Here is a 13,200-nt window from a genome sequence, read left to right as displayed (position 1 = left end):
CTGTTTCCACTCCTGTCTCATCTCCATCTCGTTGAAATGTGGCCAGATGCAGACTCGCGTATCTGATGCATGATTGTTCAACTTATCCCAATTCAGTAGTTGTAGCCTACGTGTGGTACATACAAAAGATGAAGGAAATAACACACTGAGAGGATGTGATGCTCATCACACAGCTGCGGCTAGACAAGCAAAGACATGGTTGTTTCTTTTGATTTAAATTGTACATCAAAAGCAGATGTCTCGCTAAGACGTACGCTCACTTCCTCCACGGAGAGCTGTAATTTCTCAAACGTCTACAAGCAAATGACAATCCTCTGGATGCTTCTTCAATAATAAATGTTATGAAAGATGTCAACAACTACAATTAGATAAATCCTTGATGATCTACTGCCTGCAGTTTTATTTCCAACAAATGGTTTCAGATGCAAAAAGTTGTGCATCATTAAAAACATCATCTTTTCATTGCTACTGTTTATGCTGACAATAATATTGCACACTATATGGCATAGCTTTTCTTTACACTGTCCTTTACAGTAACCTTTTACTGCATGGATTTGATCAATATTAATGCCATTCACACTTACAGCTTCAGTGGGCTAGCTGTGAAAAGACTGGTAGCCTATAGGTCTGAAACAGCTGGACATGTGTCTGTATTGAAAGCAGATGTGAACTGGAATTTCCACCACATGGAAAAGCTGATTATGCCTCTATACCTCTAAAGTAATAACTGACCTAACAGCCCAAAGTCTACTCAACTGAGCAAAATAAAAAAATAAAAAAACCTTGTGGAAAGTGTGTGGCAGCCTCGTGCTCCTGAGCTCTTTCCTGATGTTGTGGGTTGACCTCGAGGGTCCTCTGAGCACGATTTTAAATTTGAGGCAGACTGTTTTTTTCTGATCTCAGTGTAACACATAAAGTCCAAACATGAAGCAGCAAGAATTTACCATCACGTTTGCTGCTGTGGCTGTCGGGATTATTGCCCCACAAATGCTATTCCATGTGGTGTCTGTCTGCGCTGCAAATTATCTACAGTGAAAAGAATTTCAGGAGTGCTATGAGTCGGATTCACACCTCATTTGGGTCTTTATTCCGATGATATCATTTACCGTACGACCGGGTTTATGACACAGTTCTTATATGGTGAGGAAAGTGTTCTGTATTTTGACATGAGAACATGGAGAAATCAGGGGCAATAAACAGATATATAAACTCAAGAGGAATTCACCTATTTCCTAAAAGGAAGCCAGAAAGTTTCCTTTACATTCATGGCTGCACTGTCGGTGAACTTTCTTGCAGACTGCATATAACATTAATACACAGGTGGAGGGCATGTGTGCTCGGGAAGTGCCAACACTTTTTTGTGGTTCTATGAGGCTAGACATAAAGAAGTCTGCTTGTATAAATATCGTTGTCGCATATCCCTCCTAAAGATGGTCAAACATTTGAACTCATATTTTTAAGATTTACTGGAAGTCTAAAAGCCTACATGAGCGCCGACGCAAAACAAGCAAAAATAGAACTAGCTTACTCAGTTGCACTGCCAACCAGCAAAACCCATTTTAGTTTTGTACCTACTTAAACACATACTTTACCTAAGCATCAAATCAACCATTATGAATTTATACAGTGCCAAACCATAACAAAGTTATCATAGGACACTTAACCAAACAAGCAGGTCTATGCCTTACTTTTTGTTAGCGTTTATTATTTAAAGCAGCCGGACATTAATCCACCTTTGACAAGCACTTGACACCAAGAGCAAGGTAAAACTTCCTTTTCACAAGTAGAAACCTGAAGTGGAACCAAAATCAAGCAAGAACTGGACGGGCCAAAAAGTGGAATAGAGAGATGAATGAAGCAATAGATGGATAAAAACAAACAAACACGGTAAAAATTAACGACAACAAATAACAGGCTTATGATGGCAATACCAATATTAAAAATAAAATGATAGCAGTTGGAGGTATGCCAGTCCACGACAGCACAATGATCATCGAAGGGAATTAAAGAACTCCCAGGAAGATGCTACAGAGTAGTAGTAGAAGTAAAAAACATTAATGAATATGAAGACATACAAATTTATAAAGAGAGTGAGATGCAGGAGCCTATTGTGTCAAGTCCCTCAGCAGTGTAAGCCTATAGCAACATAACTAGGTCCTGTCCGGACTGAGCAACCCCTAACTATTGGCTCAATCAAAAAGGAAAGTTTGAAGCCTTCTCTTATGAGTGGAGAGGGTGTTGCCTCACTCAAATCCAAAGTGGTAGAGGATTCCAAAGGAGAAGGGCCTAATAACTGAAGGCCCTACCTCCCACACTATTTTCAGAGACTTTATGTACCACAAGCAAGCCTGCACTCTGGGAGGTGAGCCTTTTAAAGGAGATGAGATTTTTAAAATATGATGGTACCTTATCATTAAAAGGTTTGTAGTTACAGGAAAGGATTTCATTGTCTATTCGACGTTGCAGCTACAATTTTAAGTAAGAAAGAGACAATCTTTATTTTAAAGGGACTATACACATTTTGAACATTCCACATGAAGCTAACCTTGCCCCTATTTTAGGAGATGCTAAGACATGCTGAGTTTCACACCGTAATCTTTCATTTACCATTTTGCTTGACCAAGTTTACCGTTGCAGTTGGCAATGACTATATCTCTTATCATAGTTGTTTCAAAGTGAAAGCCTCTTTTATAAAACCTGGAAGTTAGTCAATAAAGGCATACAGCAGTAAAAATACAGGCATTACAGAATACTGATACGCTTCTCTCTTCTGTTGCGCTTGAACATAAAATACATCAGTTTTAATACATGTTGAACTTCCCCATTCTGCAGCCAGAGGACCCAGATTCCGCCCTCTAGTGGTTAAAGAAGTTAACAAAGCTGCAGGTATTTCAAAATGTGAGCACCTTACCATGGTCTCAAAATGGCAAATACATCTGGTGGGGCCTCTGAACATTTTACCTCAGCCTCAGAAGCTCAACAGAGAGGGATATTTATTGTGATTTGAACATGCAATCATGGAAAACTTGTGAGCATACCTCTGCACAAACCTCTCTGCAGACATTAGACAACCCATTTCCTTCTGCTAGATCACTTAGGGCTCTGATAGCTTCACTGCCTTTGTGTTGATCTTGCTCTTGAGACACACAGAAAGAGATATCCATACCACAAACGCTGGGTATTGGACTGTTAATGGTTCTGACTTGCTTTTGGCCTCACCGTCATGTTAATATTTCCAACACAACTTCCTCTGCAGGCCAGAAAAACGTAGTGAATGTGACCACTGCCTCGCTCCATAATGCTCTCAATCTATTATGATGATTAACATCTGTGACAATACCATCTTAGATGACACTGTAGAGTGATCTGCAGCCTGCACAGCAAAGAGTAACGCTGTAATCTGACGAACTATAGAAGTTTATTGAATTAGATCATGTCTTTCTACGCATCCAGCAACATAACTGTGGTGAGTCTGAGGAGCTCATTAATAAACATTTGATGCCTTCTCGGTGGCCAGGTCTTCTCAAACACGTCATGTCTGAGGTTCACTGATTACTTCACAGTAGCTGTTGGTGAGTGGTCTTGAAGTCAACATAAATCGCATCATTGAAATCAATGCTGGCTTGCAGTTTATTTTTTTTCATCTTGTGGTCCTTATAGTAAGACCCTGAAAAAAGACACCACACATTAACCTAACCAGGCATTACTACTCCTACATCTGTAGCCTCGATAATGTCACAAGGGACAAAGAGAAAAACATTAAATTCTAGTCCAGATCAGAGACTGATAGCTTAACCTTATCAGTTATTCCATTACTCGATAAAAAAACAACATATGCTTTACTTATCAGCCAGACACGTGGCCTTCTGTCTGGTTTATTCTCATCCAAAACATAACAGATATCAACAATTGTGTCATTTTTAACCTTTAAAAGCGCTTCATTCATGTGTCTTAAGTGATCACAATAGTATTGAAGATCTGTGTGATTTGTCCCATTTGACTTTAGCACTCTGAACCTCTGTTCTTTGGTCACACGGTGTACTTTCAGTCATTATCAGGGGAAAATGAAAACATTTTTCCCTTCACCTGTTATCCAGCAGTGGCTTCTGTCCTCACATATTTTTTTGTGATCCCACAGATGTCTATTTTCTGCCCGGACTAATAAAATGTTTGTCCTCTGTTGAACCAAATTTAAGGACAATATTTCCACGGACTCAGCCAGACACTACCAAATGTATGTTCCAGGGAAGAAGAAGAAGAAGAAATGCGGAATGGCACTGTTTACAGAAGTATTTGATCTAAACGCTGGTTTCATCCTGGGAAAATATTTTATCACTCTAGGCAGAACTAAAAGGACGTGAGATCACAGAAATACCTCAAAAATAAAGTCCACTGCTGGATCAAGGTAAGAAGTAATCCTGTTTTTACTTTTCCTCTAAGACCAGGGAAAAGAACATTATGCAACCTACTTACAGATTAAGATTCAGAACATTGAGGTAACAATCAGGGATAATGTGGAATATATCACTGAGGAGAAACAAATAGAAACAGTCTCCAAAATAATCAGTTTTCATTTGCTCTATGGAACGTTTTAGCATCTTCCAGCTCGTCTTTTAGGGTTTCTTAGTTACTGTGTTTTCAGTCAGTCCCAAAAAGTTTTTTTGACAGATTGTAATCTGTCTGCCTGGCTTGAAGTGGTAGACAGAATAAGTTAGCAGTTGGCTGGTGCACACAATGCAACTTTTAGCAGTAGTTGACAAACAGAGCTAGAAAGAGAGCGTAGAGCTCTATAATACTGCTGTACATTTTCTGTCTGTATTAAATGACAAATGAACTGAGCTACTAGCAGTTCCAAATACTGTATAGTAGCATAAAGCTGCTAAAACAGAGTGAATAGTGGACTTAAGTCAAATAGACAAACACAGAACTACAAATAAAAGCTAATGTTGCTTTAGATTGGCTGGATGAGTAAATCATTGATATAGAATACAACTGTTAGCAAATAAATAAGCATTATCTTATAGCCTCATCAACTTTTACTAACATGCTAATGCTCTAAAACAACCAACATTTGTGATTTAAGCTGTTTAAAGGTACTGCCCTGAGCAATCAAATCATGCATTAAAGCCTCTTCAAAATTAAAAGCATTCAAGGTAGATACATGTCTACTATAGGGACATGCTAAACACAAATGATTCTTCCAATAATATTACACTTCTAGATGTAACTTCTTTTTGATATGTGCTCCCACAAAATCATCGATGGGCTTCTTTAAAGCTGTGACGATAATTTATCGCTTCAAATCAACATATTCGTTATTAGAAAATAGAAATAAACGACAGCTCAAATCATCATTTCCAAAAACAATCTGGGTAAGTCTGTTACTGGTGGAATCAGAGCTAGCGTGTACAACATACATATAACAGACCTGCGGTTTGGCCTTTTGGCCCCTGAGGATGACTGCATTCATCACATTAACAATGTGAGGAAGAGAGGACAGCCATAAAAGCATCAGAATCAAATGTTCCACTCATCAACACCCAAAGTATTCATTGTCTATTAAGAGGACCTCATTGTAAACAGACACAACAGGAGACGTAAATAAGAGACAACCACAGAAGCTCATTATCCTCCTTTACAGGGAGATTTTCCATGGCTTTTCACCATGAAATTGAACTCAGTTTATCACGTAAATGCCCCTGGCGCACATTTTGTTTCTCAAGAGAGAAGACTCATACAGAATGGCTTTTGAGATGGATGTAATTAGATGTCTGGAGCAACATATTACATAAGAATAACAATAAAGTTGGGTGTTTAAGGTACAAGGAACTGGCAAAAAGTATCTCCTGATGGATGTTTGATAGCAGCCTGAAATAGCCTAAGGTTGCATTTAAAATGTCAGGAAATGATAAATAGATATATTTAAACCACTTTAACTCAAGACCTTAATTTACTTGTGTGATTAAGTGTAGTTGGGGATTACACTCTCGTGTCTCGTGACTTATAAAGTTACAACCAACAGCTTTCCTGTGACTGTGAAGCCCACTGATTAAAATATTAGATTTATTTGTTTTATCTCGCTGAATCTACCATTTTGTGGTGAGATGCATGTCAGACTATTTATTTTTAAGCAGCTGGTGGAAACTCCTGGAAGTTACTACTCTCAGCCAAGAAATCGTCCAAAGCATAACCCCCCTTTTTTTAACCTTTGGTTTTTGTCTGTTTAAAATAAGCAAGAAGGAACCTAAACTTTTGACAATCCTTTACCTACTACCTTTACAATAAATGAAGCCTAAGTACAGTGTTTTTGCTATCACTTCTCCTGTATTTGCATCTATGTTCTTATATGTCTAAGTTTGACAAGAAAAATCAATGTGTATCCCTGAAAAAGAGAATACTATATTCAAAAACCCACAGTGAGTGCATAAAGTATTAGCATTTTGGCTCCTTTTTGGTCACTTTGTTCAATAATAAACCCAATCCTTGGAATTTACCCTTATATGACATTGAATATGAATCAAAGGAATACACTTCAAAAGTATGATTCAACATGGAATTTGAAACCCATTGTGATTATCCAGAAAAAAATGCCCATTAACTAAAGGAGTCATATTTCTGTAATAAAAATGTCTCAGAGACTCGTGATACTCAATACCTATGAAATATTGACTTTTCAAAGCCAAAACAAAGTCTGTAATAACTCTTGGAATAACAGTCTATTTAGTAGCGTAACATGTGATCCTCAGAGGACCAGAAACTGAATTTCGATACTAATGTTAGACATTATTTCACTCCTTTAATTTTCCAGATTGTTAGAAAGCTAAAAAAGAGCTTTAAAAGTATTATGTCATTACCTCATTTGTAACCAGACATCCTGCTTTATGTTGACAGACAAATGACTTTGACTGTAGAGGTCAATACCATCACTCAAAGGCTCAAATGATGCATGCATAACTGATTTGCACCATAGCATATATGTACTAGTGAGGTCACGTCAGAAAGTAAGCGACTTGTCTCGACACAAATGTCACAACAATTTTTATTCAGTTCTATTCAGATAAACATGGTACCCAAAACTATGACTTTCCAAGCTAGCATCACCAGCACATCAAAGTTATAAATCTGACCCACTGTGGTGATCGCCTGACCAGTACCATCAGGACATTAAAAGTAGGACAGAGAAAGGATTTCTCATCCTATTCAATTTAACCATGAATAACACATGGAAATTTAAATTGAATCGCTTAAAGTGGTACTAGCAGTTTCCAAAAAATGAACAGTAAGAACCAAACTACTGCATGGTGAACTTTTCAAAAACTGCAAACTGATAAGTTGCAAAATAATCTTTTAAATTGCTAAATATTATAAATGTTATTTATGGCACAATTTGAACTGTATGTTTTTGCAAAATCCACCCAACAAACGCCCATGACCACAAAGGTCTAATGTTCCTACCATCTGATTTGACCTACATTACTATTTGCTAGAAGATTCACACTCATTCTGGCACATATCATTATGGAACAACATGAGTCACACCAAGTTGTTTCACCATTGACCTACCGTGGCCTGTTTGTTGTGGAATGAACAAAAAAAGCCGTGTCAATGCCATGGACACTACTTTCCGCTAAAAATTCAATATGATGTATTTTTACATTAATGAAGTATGTGAAATCTTCAGAGCCCATAATGTCCAATAAGGGGAGTCTTTGTATCATGTGCGCACAAGTGAATTATCTAGTGGGAAAAAGTTATTGTCTTGTGTTTCTTAAGGGGTTGTGTACTCTCTCTAACCAAGCACTAACATTCACTATTGGCTCCAACATGCAACAACAGAACAACAGAGGCTAATTAAGTCCCTCACAGCCATATTTGTACTAGCAATAAGCTCCAGAAATGCTAAGATGCAAAAAGTTATATTTGATATAAAAAAAAAAGGAATATTTGCTAGCTACATGTTGGAATTTAATGATTAAGCTAATATTTAGCTAGCTAAGTATAATAATGTGGTGAGCCCAAGCGGCAAACTCCGGTCTCAAACGATGAAGCCAATGCGGAAGTGATATAAACTGCAATACATCGAAAATCTGCATGAGGCTGGCTGCAGAAACACCGGAAACCACATAGACATGAATGGGAAAAAGACGATCTTTGCAGCATTAATAAACATGTTTACAGCCTGGTTCAAAAAACGGCTTCGCCCTACAACGCTAATCTCTCCAATGGCACACACTGTACGGGGGGTGAATTTTTTTCTAACGTGATTGTTAAGAAGATATTAAGATTATGAGTTTTGCCCAAATAAGGACATGACTGACGTGACTCCCGGTTGGGAACACACAGCCATTGGCTAAGAGACTCACACTACGTCACACTCTGCCTGGTTGAGTTCCGCATTACCAATATGGCTGCTGCCGTCGATTTGCTTCAAAACAGCTCTCAGGAACAGATGGGTGACGTCACGGATACTACGTCCATATTTTTTACAGTCTATGGTTGAGCCAGAATCACTATACAGGAAGTCATCACAAGTGTTTCACATTAAATCCTGAGGTTCTTTCACACATACCTCATGGACAGAAAGCTCTTTTAGAAGAAGAAAAAAAAATTTATGATATACTTAAGCAGAGCTTGTTGCATAACAACAAAACATGGGGCGCACCCCTTAAGTTTGGTAATGACCAGCAGGGGGCACTCATATTACACAAAATACCAGCCTGAAGCTAATCAAAATATATTACATTGTTCACTCAATAAAAAGCAAATTACTGGCAAATAATGACAAATGATGGCAAATAAATGTGAAGAAGTGGAATAATTAACACTGCTACATTCGCTCCAGATAAGATAAAAAACTATCACCAAATTGGACTTCAGCGGCAACAAAAAACTCTTATTTTACTGTTAACTTTTAAGTAAACGTATAAACATTATTTCACCAATCCCTTTATACAGGTAAAATGAGTGAGCATAAAGTGGTTTGGGGCAGGCTAACTGTGTTAAATGATCCCTCAGTTCTTCATCCAACACAAGGTCTAAAATGTGCAAAAGAATATGGACTCAGTTTTATTATAGCGCATTGGCCTGAATACAGCATATCCTGTTTGACATTTATTAGCACGCCACACACCAGGAATTGAAACCTGCGCCATTTTTAAAGTCAAGGCGTATCACACCTGCAGGATTTATTTTCCCAAGAATGTTCCCTTTATGGAGTATATTTATATAATTTTTATTTCCAGAGATCCATCATTAACAGCTAAATTTCCATGTGGAACATAATCTTTGTAGACTGATCTTCACTGTGTCAACCCTGTGCTGAAACTACTAATAGTTGCTACTAATATTAATTCATATCTTTTGTGTAACAAATTGGATTTAATATTCTCTCTTTCCTTTAACTCAAAAATAAGAAGTTTTCAGCTCTGCACTGTTTCTTGGGTGGCTGAATGGTAGAGTCATCTGGAGAAATGGAATCAATATTTAGGTGTCTGTCTGTTCCTGCGGCCTGTGCACATGAGCAGGTATGACTAAAATGGTATCTGTGGCAGGAATGCTGTGGCTAACCACAGCTATGGTCTGAGAGGAGCTTCACACAAACACAGTTCTCTTGTTTTAATCCAGCATTAGATAATTTAAACAAGACAGCTTTAACACTGTATATATCATGTCAGCTTTCTCACTGGGCTTTGAGTCAACTGTCTGATTTTCCAAAGTTCACAGAAGGATCCTCAACTACGAGAAAAACACACCACTACCTTTTTATTTCTTTGAATTGCATTAAAAAAATACCAGTTTTACTTTGCCATCCTTTACTGAACTTTACATTAAGCACACTTTGTGACAACATAAACCACTATACAAATCGTCTGAAGGAAAATAGTACCACCAATCTTGAAGGACCCACCCAAGAGGAGCGGTGAATTATAGCACTTCTTGCTCATTTATCACAGCCCGAGGTTTAAACATCAGCCGGACTGTTCATACTGAGGCCAGGATTCTTCCCAAAAAGAAACACACTGCCAAAGAGAACAGGCACAGCTGGAGAGGAAAATAAAGCCTCTTTATTCAACAAGAAATTTGCTGCCTCGACTTTGCATAATTGACTTGGTGCAACTTTTTGCTTCTTTCATTTATAAAAAGGCCAGGCTCTCTGGAGTAAATGCTTAATGTCACATCCCAGATCTAAAACTTTAACTCAACTGTATGACTGGTCGAATTAGATAATGTTCTTTCAAGATAGAGTTAATTACCCATGCAGTTAATAGATTAACATGATTCCTTTATCATATTATCTGATGGCTTCTTCCACCATTCTTATATTCTTTCATTTGAAGTTGATATTATTCTCTTATAAGTTCAGTTCCTTCTTCAAACATGCAAAAGACATGAGGAAACAGAAGCTCTTATTTGGAGACATGTTTCTAACAAAGTCCAATATTTATAGCTTTTATGCTGTTTTTCATTTACTCCAGCTCCTACATGAAATACTTGCATCTACCATATAACTTCACTAGTTAGTCACTTACTGTGTGATTGTCATGATGCTGTGAAAGCAGTGTGGAGAGAGGCTCTGGGAACTTTTTCAATTGCCCTCTGCTGCAGGGAATGGCACTGATGAGAGCCCCGAGGATTGTTCTGCAAGCAAAAACGAGGTAGAGGACACTAGATTGATTGCTCGATTGAGATGGGAGGACAGCACATTTGGGTGATCATTTTCCACTATCTTAATCACTACTTGTGACCCATTATACGTAAAAAGTAATGTATGGAGAATGCATGGAGTATAAGGTATGCTCATGATAGTTTTAGTTTATACATTCTTTAATAAATTGATGGAGTACTATTATCTTCAAATATATCAAGCATGCATATTACTTTCTCCAAGTCTGATTTTCACCTTTTATACTCTACAGACCATTCCACGTCCACTCTCCACTTAGACTCACCCTGAACTCCAACAGATCCCTCAAACAGCAGTTTTAATTTAAGTTACTGGACTTAAAGAGAAGCAGTTCCAGTAATCAATAAAACGATGACAAAAGGCCGGCAGCTCTTTCTCTTCCATCACACATTTGCACTTCCTTTGGCAAATTCCAACATGGTGACTTCTCCAATAAAAGGATGGGACATGCTGTTCTGAAACACTGCATCCTGACCAGCAAAGTCTACTTACCATAACTTGCTTAACCGTTGGCTTCATATTGGTCACTGAATGTATTTCATATTGCATGTCCAGTCAGTGTTGGGTGATGTTCAGATGCATAATCTTCCACAGATTGTAAATCAATCACTGATTGGCTCAGTTAGAGTTGACTGCCAGTAATCACTGGTTTGATTTGAAGTGCTGCAGGCTTTTTTTGTTCTGGAGTGTTTTTTTTATATTATGTCATCAACTGTCCTTTGATGAAATACTCTTTTTCAACTTGTGTTCTGAATTACTTTCATATAATGTTAAAAGTGAAGTTTTTTTTATTTAAAATTCTTCAAAATGGGCTTTTTTCACAGGATTAGTTGGTATCCTGAGTATGCATATCAGTGTAAACGACCAGAACCTGATGTGTGAGCAAATATGGATACCTGCAACAGCAGCTGCTATGTTTTGAGGTATTTCTTCAGTTTCTCTCAGTGCATAGCAACCATGTTTACTCATGCATATCAAGACAGATTCCCAAAGGCCTTTTAGCGCTGTTACAAGATATCTGTGCTACTCCTTTTTGGCTGTGTTCTTACAACGCTAACTTGTTGCAGATGTGTGATAAGAAATGTAATTGTGTAAAAAAAGAAATCACACATTCTTTTCTTGGGTACTAAACAATAAACCTCTCAATAAACTACAGTAAATAATACTTGTATCATCATGTCTCATATTTTGGAATCAACACCACTGTTGGTTTTACGTCATTTATCAGAAACTGATAGCTGTGCTGTCCCTCTGGATGTTCTCCCACATGGTGTTCATCATGCAGGTGTAATGCAGTGACAAGCACATGAGAAAATAACTCATAATCAGAACCGGCCGTTCATTTTTAATATCTGACTCATGGCGATTTCCGTAAAAGCAAGTTAAGATATCAGAATCAAAGGGCCTCTTTCAACGTTACAGGAAAAGTGGAAAAGTTTGATTTGACGTCTTTCGAAAGTCGGACGTCATGTCTTTACAAACTGATTAATGATGTCAGTGTCTGAACCCGTCGTCTGACATGTTTATTTAAAATGTTTGTTTAGTTTGATTTGGTTACGTAGTCTTAATAACTCACTTTGGCACACAATAAAAGCTTGTTTGTTCCATGCCGGATTAGCAAACAGCAGATTGTTCTGATTTCGTACGCCAGTGGTACCACCAGCCATACCAGACATTCCAGCCACCTCCATTGACAAATCCTGCATGGCTCAAGGTCTAAGCCCTAATCATACATGTTTTGTCCCTGCCAGGCCTGTTATGTAATTGAACTCTGCTGTTTCTGAGACTTCTACATTGGCTTTCAGTCTCAGCAGGACACAGTAGGAGGACAGAACCTTCCATATAAGGGCAGGGCTACTGTCTCATTGCGGAACTTCCCATAATCTCCATAAAAACACACTCCCAGACAGAGAGGGTATGTACTAATGAGAAAATGATGATTCTATGATGCTTTTAGCTTGGTTTTGTTTTTTTAAATCTGTGCTTGTATGTGTCTGTTTGATGCTTGTCCATTTTGCATCTACTTTTTAAAATGTGCAGTACTTCCCTTGTGGATCGGTTAAAACTGAAAACGTTCGTCTAAAGTTTCATGTGGTGTTTGAGACTGTGAGAGCTAGAAGTCTGCAACTTGTTTATTTTCAGAGGTTCTTTCCAATGCAGTCACGGCTGATGTCATGAGATTTCTGCTTACTAAATGTGCTGATTGATTGTTGCACAAATAAAGTCATATTCACTGTGGTAACTCCAGACATGCTACTAAGCCGCAGTAACATTTTTTTGTGTTGTCTAATGGTGGATAAGGCATAGGGTTCAGAGGGATCCCCCCCCCTGATAGTTATGGGAAGTGTTCAATCAAATGTGACGTGTGTGTAATCACAGTGTCACTTTATTTATGGTGGGGAAAGGTGCGTAGGGGTCTGGGAGTCGAGACTGTTATCAGTTTAATTCATCTTCAAAGACAACCTCAAACACACTCACACGCTCCAGGACTGTGTGGTGAGGAGTTGCGACCTTAG

General features: G+C 38.1%; 1 protein-coding gene and 1 long non-coding RNA gene across 3 annotated transcripts in view; one reads left to right on the top strand and one right to left on the bottom strand.

The window, feature by feature from the left end:
• The window catches only part of LOC117806097, a 46,827-nt gene that overhangs the window by 19,223 nt on the left and 14,404 nt on the right, over nt 1–13,200 (bottom strand). The window contains exons 4-5 of one of the 2 annotated variants that reach the window (XR_004629597.1): nt 10,530–10,638; nt 9,744–10,041 (exon numbers count right to left, since the gene is read on the bottom strand). This is a non-coding gene — a long non-coding RNA (uncharacterized LOC117806097). Of the gene's footprint in view, nt 1–9,743; nt 10,042–10,529; nt 10,639–13,200 lie in introns of those variants that run through there. The other variant, XR_004629598.1, reaches the window with a different exon arrangement.
• The window catches only part of LOC117806096 (KATNB1-like protein 1), a 40,456-nt gene continuing 39,841 nt past the window's right edge, over nt 12,586–13,200 (top strand). Inside the window, exon 1 of the mRNA XM_034674780.1 lies at nt 12,586–12,599. The gene's annotated coding sequence lies outside the window, so the exon portion shown is untranslated. The remainder of the gene's footprint in view (nt 12,600–13,200) is intronic.

This window comes from Notolabrus celidotus, chromosome 22, assembly GCF_009762535.1.
Source record: "Notolabrus celidotus isolate fNotCel1 chromosome 22, fNotCel1.pri, whole genome shotgun sequence".
NCBI lineage: Eukaryota > Metazoa > Chordata > Actinopteri > Labriformes > Labridae > Notolabrus > Notolabrus celidotus.
Note: the sequence above shows the minus strand (reverse complement) of the source record. Positions and strands in the feature narration are given on the sequence as shown.